The 13514-nt window shown below is 40.3% G+C and overlaps 1 protein-coding gene across 2 annotated transcripts in view; it reads left to right on the top strand.

Annotated features, from left to right (window-relative positions):
- Window positions 1–13514, top strand: part of LOC112460854 (ABC transporter G family member 20) — a 54255-nt gene that overhangs the window by 14800 nt on the left and 25941 nt on the right. Inside the window, exon 1 of one of the 2 annotated variants that reach the window (XM_025025760.1) lies at window positions 4169–4622. The exons of the other annotated variant lie outside the window; for it this stretch is intronic. The gene's annotated coding sequence lies outside the window, so the exon portion shown is untranslated. Of the gene's footprint in view, window positions 1–4168; window positions 4623–13514 lie in introns of those variants that run through there. 2 annotated transcript variants of the gene reach the window in all.

Genomic DNA, 13514 nt, shown 5'->3' with positions numbered 1-13514 from the left:
CCTGCCCGTCTGGAAATCCACGCGATATCCTTGCAATCGGTACGTCCTCGCGCATTATTAATGCCTCGACGAAAAATGTGACAGGAGAATGTCCCCCTCGACAGCCATTTGACCGACAGGCGTTAGCGCAAGTCGGCGGTAATGGCAATTTAATTTTTTATTATTCCACCACTAATTTCTGAAGGCTGCAAATTTATTAATCATAGTTTGTCTTACAAGCAGACCGCTTACGTATCGTTATATGGAATTTACATAAAATAACGATTTATACAAATGAAAAAAACCTGGACGCCGATTGGACCTATTTGCCGAAGATTTTTAATATATTTATTACACAAACTTTAATTTGTACAAAAACGTATTGTCTATAGCGTGGTTTATAGCATAACATTCATCAAATATTTGAAGATAATGTCAACGATAATGGCTCGATCTTTATCTCGAAACATAAAATGCTACGCGCGTCACATATTGAAATATCAATTTCGAATACGGGCCACGAAGCGAGTAGTCCAATTTTTGACAGAAAAAAAAGAAAGATTCATAATTTTCTGTTATTTAATCAGGTTTACCTTACGTCAGATGCCGCAGCTACAGTTGCGCAATGCTGGGGAAAGTGCAGGCCGTCTTGACCACCGTTATAGTCGCTACTTCTTGACCTGAAATAAAATTGTCAACTGCCGCGAAAACAATCGCAATTTGAATGTGCGCAACGATAAAAAGACGACGCGAGACGAAATATTGGACTGCACTAGTTTAGCAATAGAAAACAGACCCATTGTTATTCACGCATGTCGATTCGATAGATTAGCGCGAAAAAGGACAAAGTCGACGATTTAAAACTGACGACAAAAAGCAAAAAAGAAAGAATCGGCATGCGATATTTAATCATCTTATGTCGCGGTTCGTAGATTTATTGCGAAGAATTGCTTTACGAAGAATTATATTCATGACTTTTTTAGAAGACCTGGTCTTGAGGACAGGACGTGAAGAATTTTTAATGCGTGCCAAAGTTCTACGCGTGATATACGTGTATTATATGTGTAAAGTAAATATGACAGGCTCTGGCTCGACGAAGAAATGTATATGCATAACGTTTGTAAATCGGTCTCTATTTTATTCTTACTGTCCTTGGTGTCAAAATCGATATTAAATTATCAAACTAATTTACTTAGCAATGTAATTTAATATGATAGACGATAAAAAATTCACGAAGCTTGCAGAAAGATAAGCAATTTTAACAAGTTCCTGCTTTTCTTTGTGCCTTCTGTTCATTGTATCTTTACCGTACATTTTTAACGATTCTTATAAACGAGGATATGCATTTGCATACATATTGAACATGGCCGAGAAACCATGATCACCTTCGTACGCGGGATATCCCGAGAAAAAGGAAAGGGTGAAAGACCGGCTATTTCAGACGGCGATCAAGGCCGTCGAAAGATCGTCTTGTTGTATCCTCGCGGATCGCCACATCATCTCGTGGTCATGCAATATTTCTTTCAGATCAACGACCCTCCACTACGCAGCATCAAGGAGCTATTAAAGACGAACGGATGAAGACGATCAAACGCATTCTGCGCGAATCTCACGGATAAAAAGTATTTCTATTACGAGACGATAAAGATGACGAAGACAATGACGAGCGCCGATAAAACTGCTAGTCACCGAAAACACGCTGACGAAGCGTTAATGTAAATTAGAAAGAAGCGATATTCTTGCGACAAAATTTGTTGATTAAACAACATTGTCTCACATAAGTATTACTATTATATTTCTGTATTACAAAAGAAAAATATACGACGCGCGCACAAAGAATAGTAAAAAAAAAGAAGAATAACAAGTGGATAAGAAGACATTCAAGTGATATACTTAATATTCTATGTCTGGCCAATATCGTGCGTTGTTAATCATTAATGGTAATATTAGGCATGGTCGGAGTTTATTAACAATTTGATGCAGCGTTCGATAAACAATGCGTCGATTCGCGCCGAGAAAATTGTTTCTCGCTTACTCCGACACGACGTTTCAACGTTTGACAGAGATTTCACGACGCTGCTTTGTTATCCGGGCTATAACTGAGCCTGCGGGATATTACCCGCAAGCGTGCACAATCACAGAATTTAAGTGATTTCCACGGTCGTTAACCTCCCACCGCGTTTTCTCGCTCGCCGTTAAACGAACGAGGATAGAGAGAATTTTTCACGCCGACGCGACGGGAAGAAAATTGAATTTCGTTCTATTCACTAATCTTACGTAAAATTTACTCAAAAATAATATTACAGACAATCAAGATGCGATCCTGACCGATTACGGCGCGGCGTTTCCCTTGTAATTTGATTGTGATATCACGTACGCCGTCGTATTTTCACTTATTCGTCATTATTGCGCGATATGTGGATTATCTTGATTACCTAATCTAACGTAATACATTTTACGTACATATGAAAGCGAAAGATTGATGTTTTTTTTTTATTTTTAAGAATAAGAGCTCAGTAAGAAGAAAGAATTAAAAGTATAATTTTGTATATCATATCAATGCTCGTACAGCATACGCTTTATGCGTATCCTCCTCGCTAGGCACAAACGTCATGCGACATCGGGAGAATCTTCAGTGTCTTATTATCGCCGATGACAATGGCATAGCAAGGTGTTTTACCGAATTAACTGCCGGAAGTGACCAAGCCGTACGTGAATGGGCTCAGGAAGTCGGTGTACTTGTGCCCTTGCCGTTTGCAATTTGCTCGCTAATGCCGCGCACTAAACACTGGGATCACGCGTCGCTGAATTATTCGCCGAGGAGAACGCCAAAATTGGAAATTGCAGGGTAATAAGGAATTCCTGACCGCAAAAATAAGTTAACGAATAAACATGCGCATTAACGTTCACGCCGGCCAATTTACAATCATCGTACGTTCGGAAGACCGTTAATCGGCGATCGGACAAAAAAAAATTGCAGGATGCATGTACTCATGTTTTGACGGAGGAAAATTGAGAGCGGAAATTGAGCAAGCGGGATAAAACGAATCGCGTTTTTATCCGCGAATTGCGAAGAAATAATCGTCATCAAACAACGTTTCTCAAGCATGATACGAACTTCATAAAACAGTGAGTAAAAACGGAACAAGGGGCATCAAGAGAGATGGAAATAGCGAAGATAATATAAGAAATGACGGAAAACGAGAGAGAAAAAAAGGGGGAGGCACACACACACACATACAAAATTATATCAAGTATTACGAACGGAAATTGATGTAAGCCTGAGAAAGGGAAATTAATTCCAAGTCGGGATTGTAGGCACAGGCGCAGAAAGAGCGGAGAAAGCGATCTCGCGATGTCAAAACGGATCTCCGAATCGACGTGCGCCGAGGGAACGGCCTTTCGCGAGGGAACAGCAGGTGATGGGAAGAGGTAACTACAGCGTCTCTCGAGATGAGCGAAAGTGTTCGCAGACCGTCCGCTTCGCTCGGAGGCGGCTCTACCGCACGATTGCGAATTGAATGGACAACATTAAACGGACAAGCAAAATCGCGGTAGCATCGAGAAACAAAGGGCCCGGATATAAAGTACTCAGATATATTTAAGTATTCTTTCTTTCAAGATTTTTTAAATAACTATCGGATTCAGATATACCGAAATAAAATATTTCTCATGTCACTGGGCATGGAATTATTAAGAATGAGCAGTAGTTAATTAATCTTTTGATTTCCATTTATGCAATTCGTTAATCTTTTAATGGTCCCGAATATTTCTAAAATAAAAAAGAATCTTTCGCGAAAAGCAAAGATCAAACTTATCCATATTTTTTACTCCAAGAGACAATGATAGCTCGCTTTATGTCAAATCTTTAATTCTTGCTCAGCATATTTATCACGTTGGTTACTAATTAACGTAGTATCAAAGAAACCGAAAGGACGCTGCGCCGTGATTAACAGGGAAAGACCCGATTATACTCTGCTAATCGGCTGGAAAACCCGGATCGGAAGTCAGGGGAGAAAATCGGCGCTGAAAGCGTGGCGGTCGGGGAATCGGCGAAGCCGGGGGACAAGGACGAGGAGTGAACGCGAGGGAGCAACAGGTGGAAGGGAAGGCGAGCAAGAGTGCTCGGCGAGGGAAAGCATTAGACGGAAAGAGATCGTCCGGGGCACTCGACGAAGAGGGAGGTGCAAGCGCGACGGCGTTATTGAGTGTCGCGACCGACCGGCCCGGGCCCGTGTCCATACTTGAGTCAGTCCTCAGTCTCGCGCCAGGACTCGAAAGTTGCGGAGGAGGTGAACGGCGATCGATCGATCGATCGGCTGGCTGTCCCTCGGCTGCCCATTCGCGCGACCAAGTCAACTCACCCGGTCCCTGTCTTCGCTGGTCTCTTCGAGCGGCAGCAGTCGGAAGCCCATCACCGTGTCTTTTGTTTTCCACGCGGTGCTTTTTCGATGTTGAGTTCGGGTGTCAGTGTGTGAGCGAGATAACGTCACCCGGTGAACCACCCCACAGATGCTGCCGATCGCTCCTCCTTGCCCACGTCCCTCAACTGCGCCGGCCTGCGATCGGAATTACACGTGAGCTCGGCGGAATTTCGACGGGGACGGCAAGTGCCCGGTGGAATTGCCGCGAAATTGCGACAGGTAGGGATGCGAAATTGGTGTTCTAAAAAAAGTATACGCGAGATATTGGAAAATGTGATAAATCTACCGTGTAAATCTGCAAGTCTTTCAGACATCCCTGAGAACAGGCGTGTAAACTGACAAGACTGATGCGTACTTCGAAGCTAAAATATAACGCTACTTTTTTCAGCTAGCATTTAATTTCAGTACCTTAAGTTTCGTGATTTATAAATCTCAACATATAATTAATCTTTACATACTATCGGTTGTTTGATATGTCGGACAATTTGTCAAATAATTTATCAAGCGAGACAATATTATTTCGACAGAATTTTTGTCGTGATTTTGGAACCAGGATTTCGTCTTTGACAAGACGATTAATATAAAAAAATTATGATAAATTATGATTTGTCAAATTAATCACGATCGAACTTTTGTGGTAAAAAAAATCCAGTTGCTTATTAATTCATTATTGCTAAAGCGTAAGATCCGATGAGGAATGTCATTTCTCATTCTAATGACGTGTCCATTAATCACGTAACAAAAATCAACAGAAAATTTTTGGCTTCGTGCGAAAGGCGAAAGTCCTAATTAGCATAAAATGCATAAGCGATATGAGAAACGTGTTTAACCAAACAGACAATTCGCATAGAAAAATACAACGGAACGTTTTAAGATAAACGTTTAGAATGAATCTAAACGAGCCTCTCCATAAGGCTCTTCGCCTTCCGAGTCAGACTTTACTTTCGCGGTATCTCGAAATCTTTCTTAAACGATCCATTACGTCTGCTAATACGTACGTCACGCTCATCCTATCATCGCATCAAGACGCTGGCGCTGACACAACGACCTGAAACATCTTTCAAGAAGGAATAGTTCCGACGGTGAGAAATTGCTAAGAATCTAAAGGAAGTACAAAACGGAAAATTACACGTCCGATGCTCATATTCTTGCTGACTTTCGTGCTCCAAGGAAGTCGCGACGGGTCAACGAAATTTCCTCGACTGCTTCCATGTGACACACATATCCTTCATTTGCCGTCTAAGTGAAATTCCCTCTAGATTGACTCAACTTTTCTGCGCGCGACACAGTGAGAAAGTGGTAAATCGTGGGAAAATTCGTATTTTCGCTCCGACGCCATTAATCGACATTCCAACCCAAAATAATTGTAGCAAAAAATCGTTCGAGACGAAAAGAAGAAAACGATTATATTTATTGTGAAAAATTTGAAAAACTATACGAAGGAAACGTAACTCTTGAAAGGAGAGAAACATCTTTATTAATGTAAAATTTTATTTTTCACACATTTTGCATTCAAAGTGTCAATCTTCTGTTCTCATCTTCAGAATTTATAATATACTAATAGCAGCGCATTGCTTTGCAAAGAATACATAATTATTTCCATTGCTATTCATATTCTCATGAAAATGAGACGTTAATTAGCATATTCAATTACCGTGATCATCATATTATGTATATACGCAACATATTAGTCCATCACTATTGAACTCGACTCGATTTGAATCCGAATAACGTTTTAAATTTCAAAATGGAGGACACGCATACTATACAACTTCATTAAATGCATACGGAATACGCGTTCAACACGTGTACAATGCAGCCGTTGTGAGGATTTGCGGAACATTCGCGTCGCGCGAGTCGGCCTCTCACGTAATACAAGACAACACGCGAGTCGCGCGCTCTGACGATACCGGAACACACATCGCAGTGAAATCGAACGTAATGAGGCAGACGACCGTCTTCGAGCACATCTTCACACACGCATTAGCATTTCCAATCTCTGGGTTTCTAGGAAGGCCGATTTCCGACTGATCCTCGTGCGAAGCTCTTGGCTCGTTGCGCAGAGATTGACTCGCTGATATTTCTTTCTTTCTATGATTTTTTCAAAAAGTCACCGTGCAAAAATATTAATTATTTTAAATTGTCGTTTTAATTTTTTAAATCTTCGTAATTATTGAATTTTGAATTCTTTCAAATATTGTTAAATCCTTAAATATATATAGCATAAAATATTTCTTTGCTTTTAAACTCTGACTTTTTGAAATATCACATTTTAGAAAGCACGCAAGTAAAACAATTTACATCTTTCGAAAAATTTATAGATTTTAGACAGTTAAAAATTTTTGAGGATCCGAAAATTGAAGAAAACTACGATCTTAAGATTTACAAATTTAAAAATTTAATGACATGATTCTTTAATGAAGCTTTAATGATCATTTAATAGTTGCAATTCTCACGACAATTCTCTGTTATGTAAACGTTTTGAAGGAAAGCTTGAACCTTGTTAAGTGCAACGATGACGCACTGAAGCGTTTTAATCACCGGAAAATTTCTGACGGATTAATTAATCGGTTTCATTATCCGAAGATAGGCCGGCAAGTGCTATAATAATACGTCGCAAAGAAATTCCACGACGATATCGAGCCGCGATGTGAAAGACCGAGAGAAATATACTTTCTAGACGGCACCAGGAGGAAACTGCAAGTTACCCGCGGCAAGAGTATTGTTTCATCTCGCGCGATGTGCACAACTCCGTAAGGTCAAACTAACATCTTCCTGTCGTAACTTTCATCCGACGCTTTCCGTAAAGGCTCATCACGATCCGTGCACGAAAAAAAAAATGCGTAATCGCCTTTATCTTCGCGTACTTTGCCGTCGTAACGAAATCTGATCTTCGTCGTGAAAGCTCGGACGCAGAAATTTACTGTACAAAAATCAAGTCCATTAAATTACATAATATTTAATACGTAACGCGTTAGAGGTGTATTGAATAAATTACAATATCACTCTGTGGCGGGGATAAGGACGAACTTTCATCAAATTTCGGTATCTCGAATCTCGACAGATTGATGCGGATAGTAATTGGAACGTCGTCGGTGGTTGTGCAATGAACGGCGGCGCGGCGCGGCAGCGCGATCGGAAAAAGGTATGCTCCAATTTGCCGCGCTCGCGGCTAATGGCACGCGGATTGCGAAACGGTTCGAGAGATTAACTAGCGGGCGTTAATTCGTGCGAGATCGCGCGGATGAATGCGCGACGGCGCTGTCGGAAAACGGCTTACGAACGAGAGACGAAACGAAACGAGACGGAACGGAACGCTCGCTCGCTAACGCGCGGTTCGCACGCTTTCTCGTGAAAAAAAACCCCCCCGAGGATTACCCAAGTCCTTTGCTTCCTCATTTTACTGCGCGATTTTCCGTACACATCATACGCGTATCGTTTTCGTTTATGAAATATGGAAAACCTCTTCGTAACGACGGATTCGCGTGCGGGATGAGCGAGATTTCATCGATGCGGAAAAAATTGCGTTTTACGCATATAATCTTGTCTCTCTTCTTGATACCGTCTCGTGTATTCCTATTATTAGTTGCGTATTAATTATCTAATTTTTTTCTATTAAAATTTTAATATTTAAATATAATTTCTTTTATTGTAAATATTAATAATGGAATACGAAAGGATCGCCAGATACCTAAAACGGGGAAAATCTTCGGTCAGACCGTCTGAGTGTTTGAGAGAAAGCTAGTCATCTCTCAAGAAAAGGAAACGTTTGATTGATGAGATTAGACGAGTGTTAAAGTACGAGACGAAATTCTAAGTGGAAGAAGAAGAAAAATTAAATAATTAAAACTAAGCATGACGACATGTCTCTTATCGTTATTGAGAGTATCAAAAAAATTTTTTTAACCATGTGAAACGTGTTATTCAGTCCGTGCACCAATTATTAGTAATGATAGGTGATGTTATGTTATCAGTGATAGAGAATGACAATTATTGACGTGGACTTTACACACGATACATTTATTGGACGGCCGCGCTCGCCTTTTTGCGTAATTTAATTATCGTCTGTGGAAATCGCAAATTCTTATTTACAAACGTGTTACGCATACACCATGATTACAGATTGGAAATTATGCAGATTCGATGACTTGATTGACAATCACTTGTCAATAACGCGTCATCAATAAACAGAATTAATCTAAACTTTTTTAGTCGCGTAAATTTGTGATTAAATTGTATTATTATTTTTACGATTATACTATTGTTGATACAATTTTTCTAAAATTATTTTTACAATTATGTCTTATCAATTAATTTCTGTTAGTGCGATAATTATTGACGATTACGCTTCGTGCTATAAAAAAATTAAAATGAATGAAACATTAACTGACAACGAGTAAAGCTTTGTACGCTAAAACATAATTTAAATTTTTGAAAAAAAAAGGTAGTGTCATCGTATGTATATGTTCCGAGAAATTACGCATGTAGCTATTTGTAAGGGTAATACAAGTGTTTTTAATTTGCTGACTTGCTCGATAAAACGTCATTGACGTAACTATACACTTATAATGCCGCTCGGATAACTGAATTGAATAGACATTTACAAGTAAAGTTTTTTATTGCACTGACGCATCTTCGATCTCCATATGAATTAATTGAACACTTTGCACGATTCGCTTTACACATTTTTAACGTATACTTTTAATTCTCCTGAAATCTGATCCTATTCACGAAAAGTAAATCCCGACGATATCTTACAAGATTTTAGAGAATGTTATCAGATTTCGCTCGTTTGTCACTAACAATCAACAAAGCAATCAGATGACATTAACGCTTTGCCATGCAGGTTAGATCCCGCGTACAGATTCACCGAGAATCGCGTGAGCCTCGGAAAAACACCGCGGTTCAAAGTACAAGATTGCCAAGTTTCCCAAGTATCGCGGAGCCTTGTAATAGGCGTTGATCCCCAGAAGGGGTTACGGAATAGCGCGATTAAAATCGACGATGACAAAAAAACGCCGGCAATAAAAAGAAGCTCATGCGATTGTATTCTATCATCGTGAGCGCATCGTGAAAACGCATACGTGTTACGCAACGGAAATCGCAAAGACTTGGTTATTGGGATTTAATAAATACACGCTTGAATCGAACGACGTATCGCTTGTCTCTGCTCGCTCGATATGGAAAATTTTGACAGCGAGAGAAAAGCCGTAGCCGCTATAAATTTATAAAAATGAGAGTATGTAACGTATCTTGGTAGCATCGCAGCCGTCGCAGGCGTGTATTGCAGAAACATCCGTAGCGGCGCCGGCCGATCGCGGAAGATAATCGCGGACGTGAACGGTGCCTTCGGCTTTTCAATTCGCGTTACGCAAGGAAGTCATCGTCGTCGTCACTGTCATCGCTGTCAGCGAGAAGAAGAACAACGGAATCGCGACAGGACGAAGAAGAAATCGACCCGGCGAAGGTCGAGTGCCGCATCGCGACACTTGTCATTGGAGTCACGCGCAAAAAAAATCCGCGTGGCCAGCAACGGCCAGCGATATCGCGATCGCGTTGGGAAATGTGCCAAGGTCAGTCACGGATGTCGATTTTATAGCGAAAGTGGTGCAACGACTGTCTGTTGCGCGGATTGCCGGTTGTGTTGAAGCGTTCTCCAAACTCTCCGTCGGATCCCCTCCGATTCCTTCGCCGGGGCGAGACCAACAACGCCGCGCAAAACGTCGCGCTTACGTAAGAGCGCAACGCGCGCACACCGATTGTATCTAACGTAAACATATCGTAATAAGGGAGAATACCGTCGAAATTGCCGTTACGAACGAGACTTTGCAGGCTTTGCGGACTTGTCGAATATCTCTAGATGGTGTCTCGCCGAAGTAATCCGCAAAAGTAGCGATTTTTTTATACACGGAGAGAATTTTCTCTTAAAATTTACCCTGAAATCATGGTAGTTGTGGGACAACATGTACCACCAAGAATTTTATGCGAGCTATTCTGATGAATATCTACAATAATAAAAAATATTAATATTTATTACATTAAAATATAAAATATGTTTGATTAATTTTACTAAAATATATCTAGGAAATTTCAATAATTTTTCAAAATTTACCAATCTGCTTGGTAATTTTTATCACGTTGTTTGTAAAATGTCTTTTGTATATTTTCAAAATTCCTTGGTTGCCAAATTGTCCTAAGTTTGTAGTGAATTTAAGGGTAAAATATAACGAAAAATTCTGTCCGTGTAGATTTCTTCGACAATATCTATTGTTATCGCTATATTTGTATATTGACGCTGCGCACATTTTGGGCAAATATTTTATAACGCATTTTTAAAAAATCTGCCTTATGAAGGAATGATTGGTCGACGTTGAAGATCTCTTCCGTGGCCGAAAGTTGCGTGGATTATTTAAGCGTGTGATCCGGTTGTTTACCGTTTCTGACATCATAAATCAAGAGTGACGTCAACGACTTATGTTACTGTATACCCGTAAAATTTCATCTGAATTGAATGTAGGTCGTTGATTCATTTCCTCGTGAGATATATCTTCCTATAAAAACGGATTATATGGTCGTCAAATAAGCAGCTCTCACGTTGAAAAATAAGCCATCGTTACGTTATAATTACATAAGCGTCGTGAATGCCTATATGGTGGAGTTATAAAATCTACTTAGAGAAAAAGCCATTGCTTGCGCGCCGAACTGTTTTGTTCGACGAATGTCTTAAGGAACGCTAATGGTAATTATGCAATAATTACCTGTACACAAACGTTATAAATCTTTCGGATATTAATACTGTCCATATAATCGCGAAGAGTTTATTAAACTTAAGAGCTCAATAAAGGCATCGTAAGTGACGCGTTATCTGCTAATTAGTTATCACTCGAGTTAGTTAACATTAACTCAACATAGACGTACACTCAAAGTAATATAATGATTATTATGTTAACGATCGTTACTTTTAGATATTATCTAATGTATAGCTTAATTCGTTTTTGTCATAATTTAAATAATGAAGCAACGGATATTCTATTATTAAACTATTATTAAACTATTATTAAACTATTTACTAAATTCTAATGTTTAATTTTTGCACATCATAAAGTTCGTCGATCACGAAACGCCGACGTTTGCAAAATTTCGGACTCGGTACGAGTTGAATACCTGTTGCAAGGCTCCCAAGGTCATCTCATGTGGGGCTAAGCACATAATTAAAATCATCGCACGTGTCTTCATACGTGGGACGTAACGGAATTGCTGACGCACACACTCGAACGAACGAGCTGTATGTCTTTTAATTATGCTGACACTTTGATATATGTTATAAATTTGAATAAAAATATTCGTTGATCTAATCGAACGGTATAAACAAATTTTTTCTTTCGTCTCAATTTCGTAACTTTTTCCGAAATATCCATGATGATAAAGTAGGTAATGAAAAGAAGGAGAGGGCGATAAGAAAGCTAGCGCGAGTTCAAACGAGTATTTTTGTCGGAGTCAAATGTGTGCCGAGAGCAAGGGTCTCAATCTAAATCGAGCAGGATTAATTAACCTTTTCATTTACATAATAATCATATTAAAATTGGAAACAGTGAATTACAGCGCGCGACAAATAGGTGCGCCGGTGAAAAACGTCAGCGCGTCACAATGCACTTTCAAAGTAATTTCGTTTTAATTGAAAGTAATTGCAGCGCTGCCTGTAGACATCGGAATTTTAATTGAGTCCATTTTCGCAAAGAACCATTTCAATGGATCGTTTTTATTCGATCGCTCGATAATTTGCAAGATTTATAAGCTGCGTAAGAAGGATTTCTATAAAAAGTAAAATCAATTTAAAATTTATTTATTACCACTATCACTGAAACGATATATTTATAATATCATGCAGTTTATTTATCGACGAGAAATTATTCTAATCGAGTGTTCTTCTCTGGTGACGGTGAGAGATCTGGGAAAAAGATATTCATGGATACGCCGTTGTGAAGATAACGCGCGAGGAGAAAGCTTCCCGCAGTTTTTCCTCTTTAAGAAACTAAGTAAAATCTATCGTGTGTACACACGGGAAAAGCGGCGGAGAATGATTTTCGCATTTGGTCGCCGCGTTGGATTCGTGTTTCGACCATGGCCCAGAAAACAAAGAGGCTGATCTTTCCACACGCGCGTCCTCGCGCCATGTCTTCGCGCGGAATGTCGCATTGTGCAACGCGCCTGCACTTCGATTTTCGAATACTAAGCGTCATTACGTCGTACGGTGTCCCATTGACATTAGCAAATCTGTATAACTGCGTTAGCGAATGTCTCCACGTGACGCGTGATACCGCGCGCGGGCGTGAGCAGCGAGATATTGCCTGACGAACGAGCGAGCCTTAACTACTTAATGACGTCAATTGACGTATGGATATAGCAGCACGCGGATATCTTACAGATCACCGGCCAGGTTGCATTTTCAGCTTATCGTTATTGTAATGACCGTCATAAAATTTTATCTGCCGCCATCCTTTTTTCGGCTCGAACGGACAATGGGAAGCATTGCCTAAGCTCGACTCCACCAATTACAAACCGTAAAACGCTATTAATTCATTTATAGCGTTATAATAATCAGTCGGCGTTTGAAACTTGAAAGGTGGAAGAAATGGTTCGAGAGGAATTATTTGAGGGGGAAGAAAAAATTGATAGGAGGGTTCGAATAGAATAACGCATGAGGGGTATAACCCTGATGAATGAGGGCCGGCTTAAGCATTCGTAATGCAGTATTTACGTAATCGATCGTCGTATCTACGACCGGCGTATAGGTTTCAGTATCATTTCGCGAACGGCGAGCCGTGCACCCGGTTTACCTCGCCATTCATTACGGCGCGCGGCGCGGTGCGCGCGTAATACGGCCTGTACTTTAACGAGATCGTAATCACGGTGTGTCGCGGGCTCACGGCGCGATCAATCATAACGGTAATTATACGTGTCCCTGTGGAATAAACCGCGTTGATGACGGCATAGGATTAATCAGATCACGGAAAGTTCGCGGTTACCGCGGAATTCGCCGTAACGCGCGGTTACGCGTTTTACGCTAAACGGCAGGCACTCTTCTCGCCTCGTTACGAACGAGCTCTCTCT

The sequence above is a fragment of the Temnothorax curvispinosus genome, unplaced genomic scaffold (assembly GCF_003070985.1).
Source record: "Temnothorax curvispinosus isolate PA1 unplaced genomic scaffold, ASM307098v1 QBEX01010899.1, whole genome shotgun sequence".
NCBI classification, from domain to species: domain Eukaryota; kingdom Metazoa; phylum Arthropoda; class Insecta; order Hymenoptera; family Formicidae; genus Temnothorax; species Temnothorax curvispinosus.
Note: the sequence above shows the minus strand (reverse complement) of the source record. Positions and strands in the feature narration are given on the sequence as shown.